The sequence below is a fragment of the Zalophus californianus genome, chromosome 3 (assembly GCF_009762305.2).
Source record: "Zalophus californianus isolate mZalCal1 chromosome 3, mZalCal1.pri.v2, whole genome shotgun sequence".
NCBI classification, from domain to species: Eukaryota; Metazoa; Chordata; class Mammalia; order Carnivora; family Otariidae; genus Zalophus; species Zalophus californianus.
In genome coordinates this window covers 193,788,427-193,809,992 of record NC_045597.1, presented here as the reverse complement: position 1 = coordinate 193,809,992, position 21,566 = coordinate 193,788,427, and the positions used below count along the sequence as shown (strand labels likewise).

The 21,566-nt window shown below is 39.8% G+C and overlaps 1 pseudogene; it reads left to right on the top strand.

Annotated features, from left to right (window-relative positions):
* The first annotated feature begins 459 nt into the window (after positions 1-459).
* Positions 460-21,064, top strand: LOC113919611 (annotated as a pseudogene).
* The last annotated feature ends 502 nt before the right edge of the window (positions 21,065-21,566 follow it).

Sequence of the window (21,566 nt, the reverse complement as noted above, 5' to 3'; positions counted from 1 at the left end):
ATAGTGATTAACATAACATAATAAAAAGAAATCACACACACAAAATAATGATGTATGGTGACTAACATAACATAATAAAATTAAAAAAATTTTTTTAAAAGTATGCTATTCTCAGTCATAAGTATATAGCAAATTTACCAAACAAAATCTAATTAAGTAATATATAAAAACTGTAGTATGTCCACAGCCAAGTTGTCTGTATTCAAGGGATGCAAGATTAATATTCAGAAATCAATGCACTTCACCACTGTAACAGAATAAAGAGGAAAATCATATAATCTCAATAGATGCAGAAAAAGCACTTGAAAAAAATATCTGATTAAAAGAGGCCCTGATAAAGAGTAGCTATGAAAGGCTAATAGCACACATCTTTCACAGTGAAATATTGAGAGCTTTCCATTGATACAGGAGCAAAACAAGGTTGCTGCTCTGGCATTTCCATTCAACATTGTTCTGGGCATGCCAGTCAGCACAGAAAGGTGAGACAGAGAATAGTAATCATAAGGCTCACAGAGAAAGAATAAAAAACTATCATTGATAACAGATGGTATTATTGTGTACATAGAAGATCTACGTTAAGCTACAGATAAATTATGAACATCAATATATGAATTTAGAAGACTTACTAAGTACAGCATCATATATAAAATTAATATTTCCCACAAACAATGAATCATGGAACACTACATTAAAAACGATGTAATGTATGGTGATTAACATAACAATAAAAAACAAAAAAAATAAAAATATTTCCATGGACCAATAGAAAACAGCTAGAAAATGACAATTCAAAAGTGATATCATTTCAGTAACCTGCGATATATGTAAAATCTTTTTACATAAAACTGATGAGAGAAACCAAAGTAGATTTAAGTAACATGGCAGGATGTGCCAGGTTCCCAAACTGGCATACTCAATGTTGCATAAATGTCAATTCTCCCCACATTGAACTGACTCAGTGCAACCCGAGTGATTTTTATTTGTGAAATCTAAAAAGCTGATCCTAAAATGTGTTTTGAAATGTGCAAAACCAAGTGTGTCCAAGACATTCTTGAGACGAGAAATGGTGTGGGGGGATTTGCGCTACCAGATAGCGACTCATAAGTAGCAGTATTGAAACAATGTTGGCAGCAGAGGATAGACCATCTGCTGATGGAACAGAACAGAGAGCCTGGAAATCTACCCTGTGCTTATCCTGACACCCAATTTACCAAACAGGTGGGTAGCGCTATGAAAAAGTTGGAAAATCTGGGACAGTTGATAGTCATATGGTAAATAGTGAGATTTGGCTCTTACCTCATACTATACACAAAAAACAATCACAGGCTGAATGCAGAAAGGGTGATGGACATTAAGGAGGGCATATGACGTGATGAACACTGGGTGTTATACACAACTGATTAATTATTGAACCTACATCTGAAACTAATGATGTACTATATGTTGGCTAATTGAATTTAAATAAAAAAATCATTTTGAAAGCAAAATAATGAAGATAATACAGAAGACCCTCATGGCCCCAGTGCAGGAAAGCACCTCCCAAATTGCCTAAGCAGGGAGCAAAAAGTACTAAGCATAAAGGAAGTACCTTGTGGATGGAACTACATGAAAATTGAGACAGTCTTCAGAGTGTGTAAAGGCAAACCACAGCTTGGGAAGACATACTTGCAATATATGAAGGGGAAAATGACTTGTCTGCACACTATATAAATAATCCTTAGACAAACAAACAAAAAAAGAACTCAGTAGAAATACAGGCGAGAGACTGGTAGAAGTGACACATAGGGGAGAGGAGCCAAATGTGCACAACCCTGCTCGTCAGGAGAAAACAAGTTCACACGTTAGTGAAGTACTGGTGCACACCCACTGAAATGTCTACAATTAAGCAGACCAGCAGTAACCAGTGGTGTTGAGGACAGGAGCAACTCGAAAAGAGTGTAAATTAGGACAAGAAGTTTGGCATTTTTTACTGATGTTGAAGACACCTGGCCTTACCCGTGATTTCACTTTCCCTCTGGACGGTATTCACCCAACAGAAGTGCACACATGTGCAAAAGGAGACCAGTATGAGACTGTTCTCTGCAGTGTTAATCACCATAGCTGCAAAGGTGAAACCACACAAGTGGATTGTGGTGTATCTGCTGGTGGAGTACTAGACAATGGTAAATAGGAACAGACCGCCAGTTCATGGAGCGACACTGAGCATGATGATGCTGGTCCGTGGACCACACTTTGAGAACAGCTGCTAATTCCATCACCGGCTCACGTCTCTCACTCTCAGAGCACGGGTTTCCAAACAGCAGTTGGTGGTCCCATCAGAACCCAAGTCATCCTGTTCAAAACTGCTTGCTCACGTCCAGGTGGAGAATGTCGCCACCACCAGCTACCCCAGACCCCGCCCATCCCCTCCCCTGCCCATCCTGGACTGTCCTGCCCATCTCCATTCACCGTCCCTGCCTCTGCCCCTCCTGTCAATTCCGGGCCCTTCTCAGCTCTCATCTGAACGGCCGCCATGGTTTGATAATGAGCTCCAGCCTGTCCATTCCCTACTTTGTTTCCCACACAGAGTCCCCTGTGTGGAGACATCAAACCCTCCCTTCAGGTCATATTGCTCCCTACTGCAAATGAGTGATAGCTTCCCCATCAGCTGAGGGAGCCTGGAGAGGAGCCCCAGAAGGGTCTTGTTCCAGGCCTGCCAGGCGACCTCGGCTCCAGCTTGGGGCATCATGCTCCACGATCCTCCAATTCTCTCATTCTGCCCAGAATGCCTGTGTACCCCCATCCACCGTGTGGGTGTGACCAGCTCTCTCCTCTCCCCATGGGCTCTCCATCACCTCTCTGATGTGGCTGTTTCCTGCTTTGTGCCATCAGCAGCCTGGTCATGTCCCCTCTCACTGCCTGCTTCCCATTAAATTGCAGGTGTTTGTTTTCATGTCTGCATTCCTGCAGAGCCATGAGATCCCCAGCGCTGCACTTGGTCTACTCTATTTCTGCATCCCCCGCACAGTGGGCATGTCCCTTGGAAGCATGTGCTCAGTAGTCTGGTGGTACTGATATGAGCCTGAGAAATTCATTTAAGGCCATGAAGAAGCCTGTGCTGTGATCCTCTGATTCTAATGAAAACCTGTCCCTTTAGTTGAAATGACCCTGAAGCCCAAGACAGGGCTGGCCAGGGCAGGAGCGTGGTCACCACTTCAGCTGCTGAGGCAAGCCCTGAGTGTGTACTGTATACTGTAGCCCTGATGCCTCCCTTACACACATGGTGTCCTTCAACCCCTGGAAGCCCAGAGGGGTGGCTCTCTTGACCTCACCTCTTTCAGGTGAGGGCCATGACTTGTTCAAGATCACACAGCCAGCACCTGCTCTCCCAGGGTCTCCCAAGCTCCTGACCCACATCTGTGCTGATCATAATGAGGTGGGCACCAAGGACTCTCACCCCTCCTCATTCTACTCTGGCTTCCCATGCAATGAAGAGAGACTGGAGAGGGGGCAGGGGAGGGAGAGTCTGGTTGGGTGCCCCATGTTTGGGCTACAGGAGGCTCCTGGGTCTTGGTGGAAGCAGGGGATGGAATGGTCTCAGCTCACCTCATCTTCCATGTCTTGTTGCATCAGCTAGGCAGCAGAGAGGCACCTGCACCTTGGGGTCACTCTGCTTGGGAAGATCTCTCCACCTGCACGGCTGGGACTTGGAGACTTGAATGGCCAATTAGGTGAGCTTGTTTGTTTTCTGGCCTCTGCCGTGCACTGGGACTCTCAGTTCTCCTGGGTCCCCTGTCAGCAACCTTTGTCTGATCCTCTCCTCACCTACAGGGCCAGGAACCAAAACCCAAAAGTCCCCTTGGGGCCCCAGAGGGGTGAGCAGAAGAGGAGCATAGACTCTAAGAGCAGACCCTGTGGCCCTCTGTGAACTGTCCTCCCAGGGATGGCAGGTGTGAGCTCCTGGGCCCAGAGCTGTTCCATCAGCCCCTTCCCACCACCACCTTAGCTGTGCCATTCTTCTGTGAGTTGAAATGATCTATCAGGAAAAACAATCCTCTCTGGGTCCCTCTCTGCTTGCTGTTGGTCCTCCCTGGAGCACAGCCTGACCCATGAGTGGGAGAAAACCACCCTGAATACATTTCTGTTCCTGGAGGAGGATTAGGTGGAGGTTGCTTTTCAAAATTATGAAACCAAAATGTGTTTGAAAAATTCAAGCAATTATAAAGTGTTTGGCCCACAGTGAGGATGCCCCTCTGTTTACCCCAGTCACTGTCCCAACTCTGTTGGAGGTCTGGTGTTTTCTCTTCCACACCTGTCGGGGGAGGAGCCTTGGGGACGCTTGTGTATTTTACTTAATTTTTTTTTCTTTTTCTTTTATTTTTATTATGTTATGTTTGTCTCCATACAGTACATCATTAGTTTTTGATGTAGTGTTCCATGATTCATTGTTTTTGAATAACACCCAATGCTCCATGCAATACATACCCTCCTTAATACCCATCACCAGGCTAACCCGTCTCCCCACCACCCACGCCTCTAAAACCCTCATTTGTTTCTCAGCGTCCATAGTCTCTCATGGTTCATCTCTCCCTCTGATTTCCTCCCCTTCATTTTTCCCTTCCTTCTCCTAATGTCCTCCATGCTATTCTTTATGTTCCACAAATAAGTGAAACCATATGATAATTGACTTTCTCTGCTTGACTTATTTCACTTAGCATCATCTCCTCCAGTCCCATCCAAGTTGATGTAAAAGTTGGGTATTTGTCCCCTCTGATGGCTGAGTCATATTCCATTGTATCTATGGACCACATCTTCTTTATCCATTCATCTGTTGAAGGGCATCTCAGCTCTTTCCACAGTTTGGCTATTGCAGACATTGCCGCTATGAACATTGGGGTGCATATGGCCCTTCTTTTCACTACATCTGTGTCTTTGGGGTAAATACTCGGGAGTGCAATTGTTGGGTCATAGGGTAGCTCTATTTTTAATTTTTTGAGGCACCTCCACACTGTTTTCCAAAGTGGCTGTACCAATTGCATTCCCACCAACAGTGTAGGAGAGTTCCCCTTTCTCCACAACCTCTGCAACATTTGTTGTTTCTTGCCTTGTCAATTTTTGTCGTTCTAACTGGTGTAAGGTGGTGTCTCAATGTGGTTTTGATTTGAATTTCCCTGATGGCTAATGATGATGAACATTTTTTCATGTGTCTGTTAGCCATTTATATGTCTTCTTTTGAGAAGTGTCTTTTCATGTCTTCTGCCCATTTTTTGACTTGATTATTTGTTTTTTGGGTGTTGAGTTTGAGAAGTTCTTTATAGATCTTGGAAACCAGCGCTTTATCTGTAGTGTCATTTGCAAATATCTTCTCCCATCCTGTGAGTTGCCTCTTGGCTTTTTGACTGTTTCCTTTGCTGTGCAGAAGCTTTAACAGTTAGGAAGACAATAGCTAGAATGGAGAAAATGATTAATGGCAACATGGAGTCTCTAAGGGCAGAAATGAGAGCTGATCTGGCAGAACTTAAAAATGCTATCAGTGAGATCCAATTTAGTCTAGATACTCTAACAGCTAGGGTAAATGAGGCAGAAGAACGAATTAGTGATCTAGAAGACAGACTGATAGAAAAAAAGGAACAGGAGGAGGCCTGGAACAAACAGCTTAAAATCCATGAAAACAGAATTAGAGAAATACATGACACCATGAAACTTTCCAATGTCAGAATTATTGGGATCCCTGAGGGGGTAGAGGAAGAGAGAGGACTAGAAGATATATTTGAGCAAATCGTAGCTGAGAACTTCCCTAATCTGGGGAATGAAACAAGCAATTGTCCTAGAGGCAGAGAGGACCCCTCCCAAGGTCAAGAACAGACCAATGCCCCAGCATGATTTTTTCTTTTACAAAAATATGATCATACCCTACAACATGTCTGCATTTTTTATCTTTTTACCAAATACTGTGTAATCATCACCTTTCTAAGCCAGTGACATTTTCTTTCAGTATCTCCAGTGTTCCATTGTATGGGGGACCAGGACTTACTCATTTAACTATGTGAATGGCTATTTAGGATTGTACATTTTTAAAAATTTTATTCTGAAAAGAGCACTTAACATAAGATCTTCTGCTTAACAAATTTTTAAGGGCACAGTATATTATTGTTGTTTGTATGTACAGCATACAGCACATCTTTAAGGCTTATTCCTCTTGTTTGAGATTTATGCCTATTAAATAATAATTCCACCATCCCACCCTCACAACTGCCATTCCACTGTTTGATTTTATGGATTTGACTATTTCAGATAACTCATCCACATGGAATCGTACAATTTTTGTCTTTCTGTGATTGGCTTATTTCACTCAGCATAATGTCCTCAAGGTCCATCCATGTTTTCACGTGTAGCAAAACTTCCTTATTCTTAAAGACTGAATAGTAAGTATTCCACTATATGTATAAACCACAGTGTCTTTATCCCTTCATGTGTCCATGGCCAATTGTGTCGCTTCCACATCTTGGCTGCACTGAGCCTGGGAGAGCACACACCTCTTCCAGATTCTGATTTCAGTTCTTTCCATACATACCCAGAAATGTGATTCCTGGTTCCTACTGTAGTTCCATTTTTGATTTGTTGAGAGACTTCTGTACTTTTTCTACAGCAGCTGAACTATTTTGCATTCCCACCAACTGTGCATGTGTTCCAATTTCCCCACATCCTTGCCTGTGTGTGTTTTCTTTTTTTAAAGATTTTATTTATTTATTTGTCAGAGAAAGAGAAAGAGAGAGAGAGCACAAGCAGGGGGAGGAACAAGCAGAGGGAGAAGGACAAGCAGACTCCCTACTGAATGGGAAGCCTGACGAGGGGCTTGGTCCCAGGACGCTGAGATCGTGACCTGAGCTGAAGTCAGACATGTAACCGACTGAGCCACCCAGTTGCCCCTGTTGTTGTTGTTTTTTATAGCCAGCCATCCTGAAGTGGTACCTCATTGTGGTTTTGATTCACATTTCCCTGATGCTGAGTGACACTGAGCATTTTTGTTATATGCCTGTTGGCCATTTGTATATCTTCTTTGGAGAAATGTCTATTCAAGTCCTTAACCCATTTTTAATTGGGTCATTAGGTTTTTTTCTTTAAATTTTGAGTTGTAGGAATTGCTTACATGTGGAGATTAATCCCTTAACAGATATATGGTTTGCAAATATTTTCTCCTATTCCGTAGGTTGCTTTTTCATGTTATTGAATGTTACCTTTGCTGGACAGAAGCCTTTTAGTTTGATAGAGTTCCACTTGTTTGTTTTCTGTTCTGCTGCATGTGCCAAGACAAATGCCATGAAGCTTCTCCTTGTGTTTTCTTTTAGGAACTTTACAGACTGGGTCCTATGTTTAAGACTTTAATCCATTTTGAGTTTATTTTTGTGTATAGTATAAAATAAGGGCCTAATTTCATTTTTTTGCATTGGAATATTTAATTTTCCCAGCATCATTTGTTGGAGACTGTTCTTTCCTTATTTTGTATTCTTGTACAAAATGTCAAAGATCAATTAAACATACATAAATGGATTTATATCCTGGCTATCTGGCTATCTATTCTGTTCATTGATCTATGTATCTGTCTGTATGCTGGTATCACACTGTTTTGATCATTTGATTATGATACATTTTGAAACAAGAAAGTGTGATACTTCCAGCTTTGTTTTTCTTTCTTCATTTTTCTTTTTTTCTTTTGTTGTATTTCTTTTTTTAAAATTTTTTTATTGTTATGTTAATCACCATACATTACATCATTAGCTTTTCATGTAGTGTTCCATGGTTCATTGTTTGTGCATAACACCCAGTGCTCCATGCAGAATGTGCCCTCTTTAATACCCATCACCATGCTAACCCATGCCCCCACCCCCCTCCCCTCTAGAACCCTCAGTTTGTTTTTCAGAGTCCATCATCTCTCATGGTTCGTCTCCCCCTCCAACTTACTCCCCTTCATTCTTCCCCTCCTGCTATCTTCTTTTTTTTTTTCTTAACATATATTGCATTATTTGTTTCAGAAGTACAGGTCCGTGATTCATCAGTCTTGTACAATTCACAGTGCTCAACATAGCACATACCCTCCCCAATGTCTATCACCCAGCCACCCCATCCTCCCACCCCCACCACTCCAGTAACCTTCAGTTTGTTTCCTGAGATTAAGAATTCCTCATATCAGTGAGGTCCTATGATACATGTCTTTCTCTGATTGACTTATTTCACTCAGCATAACACCCTCCAGTTCCATCCACGTCGTCGCAAATGGCAAGATCTCATTCCTTTTGATGGCTCCATACTATTCCATTGTGTATATATACCACCTCTTCTTTATCCATTCATCTGTCGATGGACATCTTGGCTCTTTCCACAGTTCGGCTATTGTGGACATTGCTGCTATAAACACCGGGGTGCACGTACCCCTTCGGATCCCTACATTTCTATCTTTGCGGTAAACACCCAGTAGTGCAATTGCTGGATCGTGTGGTAGCTCTATTTTCAACTGTTTGAGGAACCTCCATACTGTTTTCCAGAGAGGTTGCACCAGCTTGCATTCCCACCAACAGTGTAGGAGGGTTCCCCTTTCTCCACATCCCCGCCAACATCTGTCGTTTCCTGACTTGTTAATTTTAGCCATTCTGACGGGTGTGAGGTGGTATCTCATTGAGGTTTTGATTTGGATTTCCCTGATGCCGAGCGATGTCGAGCACTTTTCATGTGTCTGTTGGCCATTTGGATGTCTTCTTTGGAAAAATGTCTGTTCATGTCTTCTGCCCATTTGTTGATTGGATTATTTGTTCTTTGGGTGTTGAGTTTGATTAGTTCTTTATAGATTTTGGATACTAGCCTTTTATCGGATATGTCATTTGCAAATATTTTCTCCCATTCTGTCAGTTATCTTTTGGTTTTGTGGACTGTTTCTTTTGCTGTGCAAAAGCTTTTTATCTTGATGAAATCCCGATAGTTCATTTTTGCCCTGGCTTCCCTTGCCTTTGGCAATGTTTCTAGGAAGAAGTTGCTAAGGCTGAGGTGGAAGAGGTTGCTGCCTGTGTTCTCCTTTAGGATTTTGATGGACACCTGTCTCACGTTTAGGTCTTCCAACCATTTGGAGTCTATTTTTGTGTGTGGTGTAAGGAAATGGTCCAGTTTCATTCTTCTGCATGGGGCTGTCCAATTTTCCCAACACCATTTGTTGAAGAGACTGTCTTTTTGCCATTGGACATTCTTTCCTGCTTTGTCGAAGATGAGTTGACCATAGAGTTGAGGGTCCATTTCTGGGCTCTTGATTCTGTTACATTGATCTATGTGTCTGTTTTTGTGCCAGTACCATACTGTCTTGATGATGACAGCTTTGTAATAGAGCTGGAAGTCTGGAATTGTGATGCCGCCAGCTTTGCTTTTCTTTTTCAAGATTCCTCTGGCTCTTCGGGGTCTCTTCTGGTTCCATACAAATTTTAGGATTATTTGTTCCATTTCTTTGAAAAAGGTGGATGGTATTTTGATGGGGATTGCATTGAATGTGTAGATTGCTCTTGGTAGCACTGACACCTTCACAATGTTTGTTCTCCCAATCCATGAGCATGGAATATTTTTCCATTTCTTTGTGTCTTCTTCAATTTCTTTCATGAGTATTTTTAGTTTTCTGAGTACAGATCCTTTGCCTCTTTGGTTAAATTTATTCCTAGGTATCTTATGGTTTTGGGTGCAATTGTAAATGGGATCGACTCCTTGATTTGTCTCTCTTCTGTCTTGTCGTTGGTGTATAGGAATGCCATTGATTTCTGTGCATTGATTTTATATCCTGCCACGTGACTGAATTCCTGTATGAGTTCTAGCAGTTTTGGGGTGGAGTCTTTTGGGTTTTCCACATACAGTATCATATCATCTGCAAAGAGTGAGAGTTTGAATTCCTCTTTGCTGATGTGGATGCCTTTGATTTCTTTTTGTTGTCTGATTGCTGTGGCTAGGACTTCTAATACTATGTTGAATAGCAGTGGTGTGAGTGGACATCCCTGCCGCGTTCCTGACCTTAGGGGAAAAGATCTCAGCTTTTCCCCATTGAGAATGATATTCGCTGTAGGTTTTCCATAGATGGCTTTTATCATATTGAGGTATGTACTCTCTATCCCTATACTCTGAAGAGTTTTGATCAAGAGAGGAAGCTGTAATTTGTCCAATGCTTTTTCTGCATCTATTGAGAGGATCATATGATTCTTGTTCTTTCTTTTGTTAATGTATTGTATCACGTTGATTGATTTGCGGATGTTGAACCAGCCTTGCAGCCCAGGGATAAATCCCACTTGGTCATGGTGAATAATCCTTTTAATGTACTGTTGGATCCTATTGGCTAGTATTTTGGTGAGAATTTTTGCATCCATGTTCATCAAGGATATTGGTCTGTAATTCTCCTTTTTGATGGGGTCTTTGTCTGGTTTTGAGATCAAGGTAATGCTGGCCTCATAAAATGAGTTTGGAAGTTTTCCTTCCATTTCTATTTTTTGGAACAGTTTCAGGAGAATAGGTATTAATTGTTCTTGAAATGTCTGATAGAATTCCCCTGGGAAGCCATCTGGCCTGGGCTTTTGTTTGTTGGGAGATTTTTGATGACTGCTTCAATTTCCTTAGTGGTTATAGGTCTATTCAGGTTTTCTATTTCTTCCTGGTTCAATTTTGGTAGTTGATACATCTGTAGGAATGCACCCATTTCTTCCAGGTTATCTAATTTGCTGGCATAGAGTTGCTCATAATATGTTCTTATAATTGTTTGTATGTCTTTGGTGTTGGTTGTGATCTCTCCTCTTTCATTCATGATTTTGTTGATTTGGGTCATTTCTCTTTTCTTTTTGATAAGTCTGGCGAGGGGTTTATCAATCTTGTTAATTCTTTCAAAGAACCAGCTCCTAGTTTCGTTGATGTGTTCTACTGTTCTTTTGGTTTCTATTTCATTGATTTCTGCTCTGATCTTTATTATTTCTCTTCTCCTGCCAGGTTTAGGCTTTATTTGCTGTTCTTTCTCCAGCTTCTTTATGTGTACGGTTAGGTTGTGTATTTGAGACCTTTCTTGTTTCTTGAGAAAGGCTTGTATTGCTATATACTTTCCTCTCAGGAGTGCCTTTGCTGTATCCCAAAGATTTTGAACAGTTGTGTTTTCATTTTCATTGGTTTCCATGAATTGTTTTAATTCTTTAATTTCCTGGTTGACCCATTCCTTCTTTAGTAGGATGCTCTTTAGCCTCCATGTATTTGAGTTCTTTCCGACTTTCCTCTTGTGATTGAGTTCTAGTTTCAAAGCATTGTGGTCTGAAAATATGCAGGGAATAATCCCAATCTTTTGGTACTGGTTGAGACCTGATTTGTGACCTAGGATGTGATCTATTCTGGAGAATGTCCCATGGGCACTAGGGAAGAATGTGTATTCTGTTGCTTTGGGATGGAATGTTCTGAATATGTCTGTAAAGTCCATCTGGTCCAGTGTGTCATTTAAAATCTTTATTTCCTTGTTGATCTTTTGCTTAGATGATCTGTCCATTTCAGTTAGGGGGGTGTTAAAGTCCCCCACTATTATTGTATTGTTGTCAATGTGTTTCTTCGCTTTTGTTATTAATTGCCTTATATAATTGGCTGCTCCCACGTTAGGGGCATAGATATTTACAAATGTTAGATCTTCCTGTTGGATAGATCCTTTAAGTAGGATATAGTGTCCTTCTTCATCTCTTATTACCATCTTTGTTTTAAAATCTAATTTGCCTGATATAAGGATTGCCACCCCAGCTTCCTTTTGGTGTCCATTAGCATGGTAAATGGTTTTCCACCCCCTCACTTTCAATCTGGGGGTGTCTTTGGGTCTAAAATGAGTCTCTTGCAGACAGCATATGGATGGGTCTTGTTTTTTAATCCAATCTGATAGCTTGTGTCATTTGATTGGGGCATTGAGCCCATTGACATTCAGGGTAACTATTGAAAGGTATGAATTTAGTGCCATTGTATTGCCTGTAAGATGACTGTGACTGTATATTGTCTGTGTTCCTTTCTGATCTATGCTGCTTTTAGGCTCTCTTTTTGCTTAGAGGACCCCTTTCAATATTTCTTGTAGGGCTGGTTTTGTGTTTGCAAATTCCTTTAGTTTTTGTTTGTCCTGGAAGCTTTTTATCTCTCCTTCTGTTTTCAATGACAGCCTAGCTGGATATAGCATTCTTAACTGCATATTTTTCTCATTATTGCTCTGAAGATATCATGCCAGTCCTTTCTGGCCTGCCAGGTCTCTGTGGATCGGTCTGTTGCCAATCTAATGTTTCTACCATTGTAGGGTACAGATCTCTTCTCCCAAGCTGCTTTCAGGATTTTCTCTTTGTCTCTGAGACTCGTAAGTTTTACTATTAGATGTTGGGGTGTTGACCTATTTTTATTGATTTTGAGAGGGGTTCTCTGTGCCTCCTGGATTTTGATGCCTGTTTCTTTCCCCACTTTAGGGACGTTCTCTGCTATTATTTGCTCCAATATACCTTTTGCCCCTCTCTCTCTTTCTTCTTCTTCTGGGATCCCAATTATTCTAATGTTGTTTCATCTAATCGTATTGATTATCTCTCGAATTCTGCCCTCGTGATCCTGTAGTTGTTTCTCTCCTTTTTTCTCAGCCTCTTTATTTTCCATCATTTGGTCTTCTATATTGCTGATTCTTTCTTCTGCCTCATTTATCCTAGCAGTTAGTGCCCCCATTTTTTATTGCACCTCATTAATAGCCTTTTTGATTTCGACTTGGTTAGATTTTAGTTCTTTTATTTCTCCAGAAAGGGTTTCTCTAATAACTTCCAGGCTTTTTTTCAAGCCCAGCTAGTATCTTTAAAGTCATGGTTCTGAACTCTAGGTCCGACATCGTACTAATGTCCGTATTGAGTAGGTCCCTGGCAGACGGTACTACCTCTTGTTCTTTTTGCTGAGGTTATTTTTTTCGTCTTGTCATTTTGTCCAGAGGAGAACAGATGAATGAGAGAACAGAATGCTAACAGGTTAACAACGTCTCCAGCAAATATACTCTATACAAATCAGAAAAGTCCTGAAACCAGGGGACAAGAAAGGGAAAGAAAGAAGAGAAAAAAAAAAAAAAAAGGAAAAAGAAAAAATAAAAACAAACAAAAACAGAACAAAACAAAAAAAAACAGAATATGATCAAATATGATCAGGCTAGTGCATAGATCAGTGCCACACACTAGCTTTTGGGCATATTTTGGTCTGTTAGAAGAAAGTGCCTGCTATGATTTTAAAGGAAGAAAGACTTATATAGGTACAAAATAAGGGTTGATACAATGAAGGGATGGCAGATGAGTGTAAAGATGAAAATTATAAAAGATTTTATAAAACAATTGATAAGATAAGAAGTTGTTTTTAAAAAGAAAGAAGAAGATTTAAAAAGAAAAAGAAAAATGAAAAAAAGGAAAAAAAAGGTAGAGAATGTGATCAGTCAGGAGACTAGAACAGAGCCATACACTAGTGATTTAGGGTATATTTTGATCTGTTAGAAGAAATTGTATCTCAAAATTTTAAAGAGAGAACAACTTATATATATATATGCCAAAATAAGGGTAACTACTATGAAGGGATAAAAATATGACTCTAAAAATGAAAAATAAAAAATGTTTTTTCTAAAAAAGGGATTGATAAGATGTTTGAAAAAGGAAAAAAGAAAAATTAAAAAAAAAACAGTTAAAAAATTAGCTTTGAAAAACTAATGAATTATGGTAAAAAAAAGCCATGAATTCTATGTTCAGTATTCCCCTAGCGCTGGAGTTCTCCTGTTCTCCTTGATCGGTAAACTTGGTCTTGGCTTGCTGCCTGTTCGTGCTGATCTTCTGGGGGAGGGGCCTGTTGCTGTGGTTCCCAAATGTCTTTGCCGGAGGCGGAATTGCCCCGCCCTTGTTGGTCCGGGCCAAGCAAGCTGCTCTGGTTTGCTCTCAGGAGCTTTTGTTCCCTGCAAAGCTCTCGGTACAGCTTTGGAGGACCAAAGTGAAAATGGTGGCCTTCCAATCTCCGTCCGGAGGAGCTGAGAACTCGGAGCCCCGCTCCTCAGTGCGCCCCCAGAGAAAAGCAGTCACTCCCGTCTCCCCGGTCTCTGGCCGCACTCCGTGCTCACCCGGCCTGTGACCAAGTGTTTCTATCTCTGGCACCCGACCCCGTGTGGAGTCTCCAAACCCAGCAGATCCCTGCGGTGCGCTCCTGTGCCGCTCCTCCCGGGGGAGGAAGGGGAGTCTCCCCAGATCTGCTGCTTGTTCGGTCCCCGCTGGAGGAGCAGTGGCCCGACTGGGCCGCGGATCACAGTTTATGGCAACCCCGAGCTGAGAGCCCGCGCCTTGGCTCCGTCTCTGCAGCCGGCTTCTCCGCTCTGATACCTGGGAGCTCTGCCGCACTCAGGCACCCCCGGTCTTTCTTGACCCCGAGGGTCCTGAGCCCACACTGTCCTGGGAGGATTCCACCTTCCGCTTAGCCACTGCAGCGATGTCCCTCAGTGTAGCCAACTTCTAAAAGTTCCGGTGTTGTGCTCCGCGGCTCTAGCACTTGCCAGAAGCGGCCGATGGAGGCCCCCTCCCCCACCGTCTATCCTCCCGAATATCGCCTCGGATTCACTTCTCCGCACGTCCTACCTTCCAGTAAGTGGTTGCTTCTCTGTTCAGAGAGTTGTTGGTACTCTCTTCTTCGGTCTCCTGTTGAGTTCGTAGGTGTTCAGAATGGTTTGATCCCTATTCAGCTGAATTCCTGAGACCAGACGAAATCCAGGTCTCCTACTCCTCCGCCATCTTGCTCCGCCCCCCCTCTTTCCTCGTTTTTCTTTTCTTTTAAGACTGATTTGGCTATTCATGGTCCTTTGTAGTTCCATATGAATTTTAAAATTGTTTTTTCTATTTTTGTAAAAAATACCATTGAGGTTCTTTTTGAGGTATAATGAACATACACTGTTCTGTTATTTTAAGGTGTATGACATAATGATTCAACAATTGTGTACATTACTCAGTATTCATCACAATAAGTGTACTCCTAATCCCCATCACCTATTTCAGCCATCACCCCAACTTCCTCCCCTCTGTAACCATCAGTTTGTTCTCTATAGTTAAGAGTCTGTTTTTTTCTTTTTCTATTTTTTCTTTGTTTGTTTTGTTTCTTAAATTCCACATATGAGTGAAATCATATAGTATTTGCCTTTCTCTGACTGACTTATTTCATTTGATGTTATACCCTCTAGATCAGTATTGTTACAAATGTCAAGATTTCAATCTTTTTTATGAGTGAGCAGTATTCAGCCATATATATCTGTACCACATCTTTATCCACTCAACTATGGATGGACACTTGGGCTGCTTCCATATCTTCACTATTGTAAATAATGCTGCAATAAACATAGGGTTTCATATATCTTTTTGAATTTGTATTTTCATTTGGGGGATAAATACCCAGTAGTGGAATTAGTGGATCATTTGGCAATTCTATTTTTAATTTTTGGAGGAACCTCCATTTTGTTTTCCACAGTGGCTGCACCAATGCAACAACCATGGATGGACCTACGAAGTATAATGCTAAGTGAAATAAGTCAGACAGAGAAAGACAGATACCATATGATTCACGTATGTGTGGAATTTAAGAACCCAAACAAATGAACAGCTTTGTAATATATTTTGAAATCTGAGGTCGTGATACCTTCATTTTTGTTCTTCTTTATCAAGTTTGCTTTGCCTATTTGAGGCCTTTTGTGGTTCCACACAAATATTAGGATTATTTGTTTTAGTTCTGCTAAAAATGCTATTGGTATTTTGATAGGGATTGCATTAAATCTGTAGATTGCTTTGGGTAGTATGGACATTTTAACAATATTGGTTCTCCCAATCCATCTTTTTTCATCTAGATATGTCTCCTTTGACAAGGGAAATAAAAGCAAAATTAAACTATTGGGACTACAAAAAAGCTTTTGCACAGCAAAGGAAACCATCAACAAAGCAAAAAGATAAACCACTGAATGGGAGGAGATATTTGCAAATGATGTATCCAATAAGAGGTTAATAACCAAAATATATAAAGAACTTACACAACTCAACACCAAAAAAGAAAGAAAGAAAGAAAGAAAAAAAGAAAGAAAGAAAGAAAATCCAATTTAAAAATGGGTAGAGGACATGAACAAACATTTCTCCAATGAAGAAATACAGATGGCCAACAGACACATGGAAAGATGTTCAACATCAATCATCATCAGAGAAATAAAAATTAAAACTACAATGAGATATCACCTCACACCTGTCAGAATGGCTAAAATCAACAGCACAAGAAACAGCAAGTGTTGGTGAGGATGTGGAGCACAAGGAACTCTCATGCACTGTTGGGAATGCAAATTGGTGCAGTTTGTGTAAAAATAGTCTGTGTTTGTGTAAAAATAGTTTGTGTAAAACAGTATGGAGGTTTCTCAAAAAGTTAAATATAGAACTACTATATGATCCAGTAATTCCACTACTATCTACCCTCCAAAATGAAAACACTAATTTGAAAAGATATATGCACCCCTATATTTATTGCAGCATTATTTACAATAGATAAGATCTGGAAACAACCCAAGTGTCTATCCATAGATGAATGGATAAAGAAGATGTGGTATAGGTATACAATGGACTATTACTCAGCCTTAAAAAAGAATGAGATCTTGCCACTGAGCTTTTGATAGGTATTGCATTGAATCTGTAGATTGCTTTAGGTAGTGTGGACATTTTAACAGTATTAAATCTTTAGTAAAAAACATGTTAATATCTCACTATTAATTTTTTCCCTATAGGATGTGAGTAGATGTATTTGACCAAGTGAGAAGTTTGCTAGAAAGGTTCATATAAACATTGGTTTAACTGTGTCATCTAAGTTTTGGTATTCAGAGTTTTCAGTATCATTTAGTTTTACCTGCTTAGGTTTTCAGTATTATTTATTCTTTGACCTGTGAGTTACAAGGATGTGTCTTAAATTTCCAGATATTTAAGATTTTTTTCAGTTTTATTTTTTATTAACATCTATTTAATTACATTTATATCTTAGTTCCTTAGTAATAAATTAATTTTGTGTGGATTTATTTCCGGGCTCTCTATTCTGTTCCATTGATCTATGTGTCTGTTTTTAGGCCAATATCATATTGTTTCAATTGCTAACATGTTGTAAGATAGTTTAAAATCGAGAAATGTAATGCCTCCAGGCTTGTTCTTCTTTCTCAGAATTGCTATGGCTATTCAGTCTTTTGTTGGCTCCATACATATTGAAGAATTATTTTTCTGTTTCTGTGAAAAATGCCACTGGAATTTTATTAGGGATTGCATTGAATCTATAGATGGCTTTGGGTAGTATGGACACTTAAACAATATTAATTCTTCCAATCCATAAACAGACTATTTTTTCCATTTATTTGTCTTCTTCAATTTTTATTATCAATGTATTATAGTTTTCAATGTATGAAAACTATAATACAAAACTTTTACCTCCTTGCCTAAATTTATTCCTGGGTATTTTATTCTTTTGATGCAGTTGTAAATGGGGTTGTTTTCTTAATTTCTCTTCTGATAATCTCTTATTAGTGTATACAAACACAACTGATTTTTGTTTATTGATTTTGTGTCCTGCAACTTTACTAATTTATTCGTTAGTTTTAACAGTTTTTGGTGGAGGATTTAGGTTTTCAATGTACAAAATCATGTCATCTGCAAATAGTGACAGTTTTACTTCTTTTTTTTCCCAATTTGGATGCCTTTTATTTATTTTGCTTGTCTAATTGCTCTGGCTAGGATATCCAATACTGTGTTGAATAAGAGTGGTAAAAGTGGACATCCTTGTCTTATTCCTGATCTTAAGGGAAAATTTTGCTTTCAGCTTTTCACCATTGAGTATGAAGTTAGCTGTGGGTTTGTCATATATGGCCTTTATATGTTGGGGTGCATTACCCCTATAACCCAGTGTATTGAGAGTTTTTATTATGAATCGATGTTGAACTTTGTCGAATACTATTTCTGCATCTATGGTCATATAATTTTTACCCTTTGTTTTGTTAATATTATGTATCACATTGATTGATTTGCAGATGTTAAACCATCCTTGCATCCCTGGAATAAATCCTACTTGACTATGGAGCATGATCCTTTGAATGTATTTTTGAATTTCGTTTGCTAATATTTTCTTGAGGATTTTTGCATCTATGTTCATCAGGAATAATGGCCTATAATTTTATTTTCATGTGGTGTTCTTGTCTGGTTTTGGTATCAAGGTAATGCTGAGCTTGTAAAATGATTTTGGAAGTGTTCCCTTTTCTACTTTTGGAACAATTTGAGAAGGGTAGGTATTAATTCTTCTTTAAATTTTTGGTAGAATTCACTAAAAAGAATTATTTTTTTTTCTTGGTAAGTCTGACAGCTTGGTCTAGAGAGGAGTTCTGGTCCAACATGGTATTATAGGAGGCTCCAGAACTCACCTCCTTCCATGGATGCATTGAATCTATAGCTATACATGGAACAAATCTCTTCGAAATAAATCCAGAAACTAGCTGAATGACTTCTACATATCAGATGAATGAGAAAATACACACAGTGAAATGGGCAGGAAAGACTGAGATACACTCTCACCATAAGTCCCACCCCTGCAAAAACAACATAGATTTGCCAAGGAGCTCACAATTCTGATTCTCCCTGAGAAGCAAAGTGTTTGTACTCAACATCTAGCACTCCAACTTTTAAGAATTCAACATAAGGGATGGCTGGAAGTCTACATCCCTACACAGGCCTTACAAGAGATGTTGAAGGGACTTCTTCAAGCTAAAATGAAAGGATGCTAATTAGTAACAGGAAAACATATGAAAGTATAAATCTTACTGGTAATGTAAATACATTAGTTAATTTCAGAATACTCTGATGGTGTAATAGTAATAGGTAAATCAACTATAAATTTAGTTTGAAGGTTAAAAGACAAACTTATTTAAAATAACTATAACTACAATAATTTCTTAATAGATACACAAGGTAAAAATGCAAATTATGCATAAAAAACATAAACGGTAGGTGGAGGAAAGTAAAAATGAAAAGCTTGAGCATGCATACAAAGTTAACTTTATTATCAGCTTAAAATACAATGTTATAAATATAAGATGTTTAATGTAAGCCTCATTGTAACACAAAGCAAAAACCTATAGCAGCTACACAGAAGATAAAGGGAAAGGAATCTAACTATACCACAACAGAAAAATATCACATCACAAAGGAAGAGATGAGGAAAGGAACAAAGGAATTACAAAGCAGCCAGAAAATAAGAAAATCACAATAGTAAGTCTATACCTATAAATAATTACTTTAAATGTAAATTTACTAAATTCTCAAATCAAAAGACAGAGTGGGTGAATGGATAAAAAAATATACAACATAACTATATGCTGCCCTCAAAAGACTCACTTCAGCTTTAAGGACACACACTGACTGAGAGTGAAGAGATGGAAAAATTAGTCCATATGAATGGAAACTGAAAGAAAACAGTTGTAGTTTTACTTATTTCCAACCAAATAGACCTTAAGCCGCAGACTATAATAAGAGAAAGAAGGTCATTATGTAATAATAAAAAGATCAATCCAATAAGGGTATATAGTATTTCAAAATATTTATGCATACAACATAGGAGCACCTAAATACATAAAGCAAATATTAACAGATCTGAAGGAGAAATAGCCAGCAATACGATTAATAGTGGTGGGGGGGCTTGCTTCCAACAGATCATCCAGATGGAAAGCCAACAAGGAAACACTGGACTTAAACTACATGTCAGGCCTGACAGACTTAGACATTCATAGAACATTCTATCCAACAGCAGCAGAATAAATTCTTTTCAAGTGAACATGGAACATTCTCCAGGACAGATCACATGTTAGGACATAAAAGACACCTTAATAAACTTAAGAAGATTGACATCATGACAAGCATCTATTCTGACTATAGTGGTTTGAAACTAGAAAATATGGGCGCCTTGGTGGCTCAGTCAGTTAAGCATCTGCCTTCAGCTCAGGTCATGATCTCAGGGTCCTGGGATCGAGTCCCATGTTGGGCTCCCTGCTCAGCGGGGAGCCTGTTTCTCCCTCTGCCTCTCCCCTGCTCATGCTCTCTCTCTCTCTCTCTCTCTCAAATAAATGAATAAAATTTGAGCACTGGGTGTTATAAGTAACTAATGAATCATTGAACATTACAGCAAAAACTAATGATGTACTATACAGTGGTTAAATGAACATAATAAAAAAAGAAACTAGAAAATAATTACAAGGCCAGTGGTGCGCCGCGGCCCCGAGGAGCCGTTGAGGGGTCCGGGCTGAGGCCCGCTCGTGTGGGAGCCGTCGCTGCTGCTGTCCTCCCGCCCGCTAGTCCCTTCTCCCGCCAGGCTGCCATCGTGCTGGCGCTCATCTCCCGCCTGCTGGACTGGTTTCGCTCGCTCTTCTGGAAGGAGGAGATGGAGCTGACGCTGGTGGGGCTGCAGTACTCGGGCAAGACCACCTTCGTCAATGTCATCGCGTCAGGTCAATTCAGTGAAGATGTGGTACCCACGGTGGGCTTCAACATGAGGAAAGTAACTAAAGGTAACGTCACAAGAAAGATTTGGGACATAGGAGGACAACCCCGGTTCCGGAGCATGTGGGAGCGGTACTGCAGAGGAGTCAATGCCATTGTTTACATGATAGATGCTGCCCATCGTGAAAAGATAGAAGCCTCTCGAAATGAACTACATAGTCTTCTAGATAAACCACAGTTACAAGGAATTCCAGTGCTCGTACTTGGAAACAAGAGAGATCTTCCTAATGCCTTGGATGAGAAACAGCTAATTGAAAAAATGAACCTGTCTGCTATTCAGGATAGAGAAATTTGCTGCTATTCAATTTCTTGCAAAGAAAAGGATAATATAGATATATCACACTCCAGTGGCTTATTCAACATTCAAAATCTAGAAGAAGCTGAAGCATCTCCTGAAGTCTTCCAGTCCTTCCTGGCTGTAATCCTAGAATTATTGTCCGTTCCTCTGAAGTACTTCCCAGAATACGGTCCTTCCTCAACCCAAGAAATTGCCTTTTTCAGAGTTTATTCTCTTGTGCACTGCTGAAGATGTGTATCCCTAATCCTTCATAAAGAATCAGCTAGGGTTGTCATGATAAAGTCAGCACACACAAAAAAAGCTTCTTATACATACTTGTCTTAAACAGTGTGTAGAGCTTTTTTTTTTTTTAAACACACACTTGACCATCTTAAATCAAGAAAATTGCATATTTCTGTTCTAGTCTTTCTGGGCCAGATTTTTATATTGGTTTTCAGTAAATGTCTAGATATTTCCTTATAGAGTCCATTAGCTTAATACTGATACTGACTTGACACAGCATGAAGTTTCTAGTGCCACACACAGTATTTAGAAAACCTTTAGCCTGACTCATGTGGGATATAAACATAATGTTTACGTATCTCACAAATGCATGTGAAATGTATAATTACACCTTAGGAATTTAAAAAAATGGTCTGCAAAGAGTGAGCAGAGGCACCAGATCAGTGTTGTTATTGGTT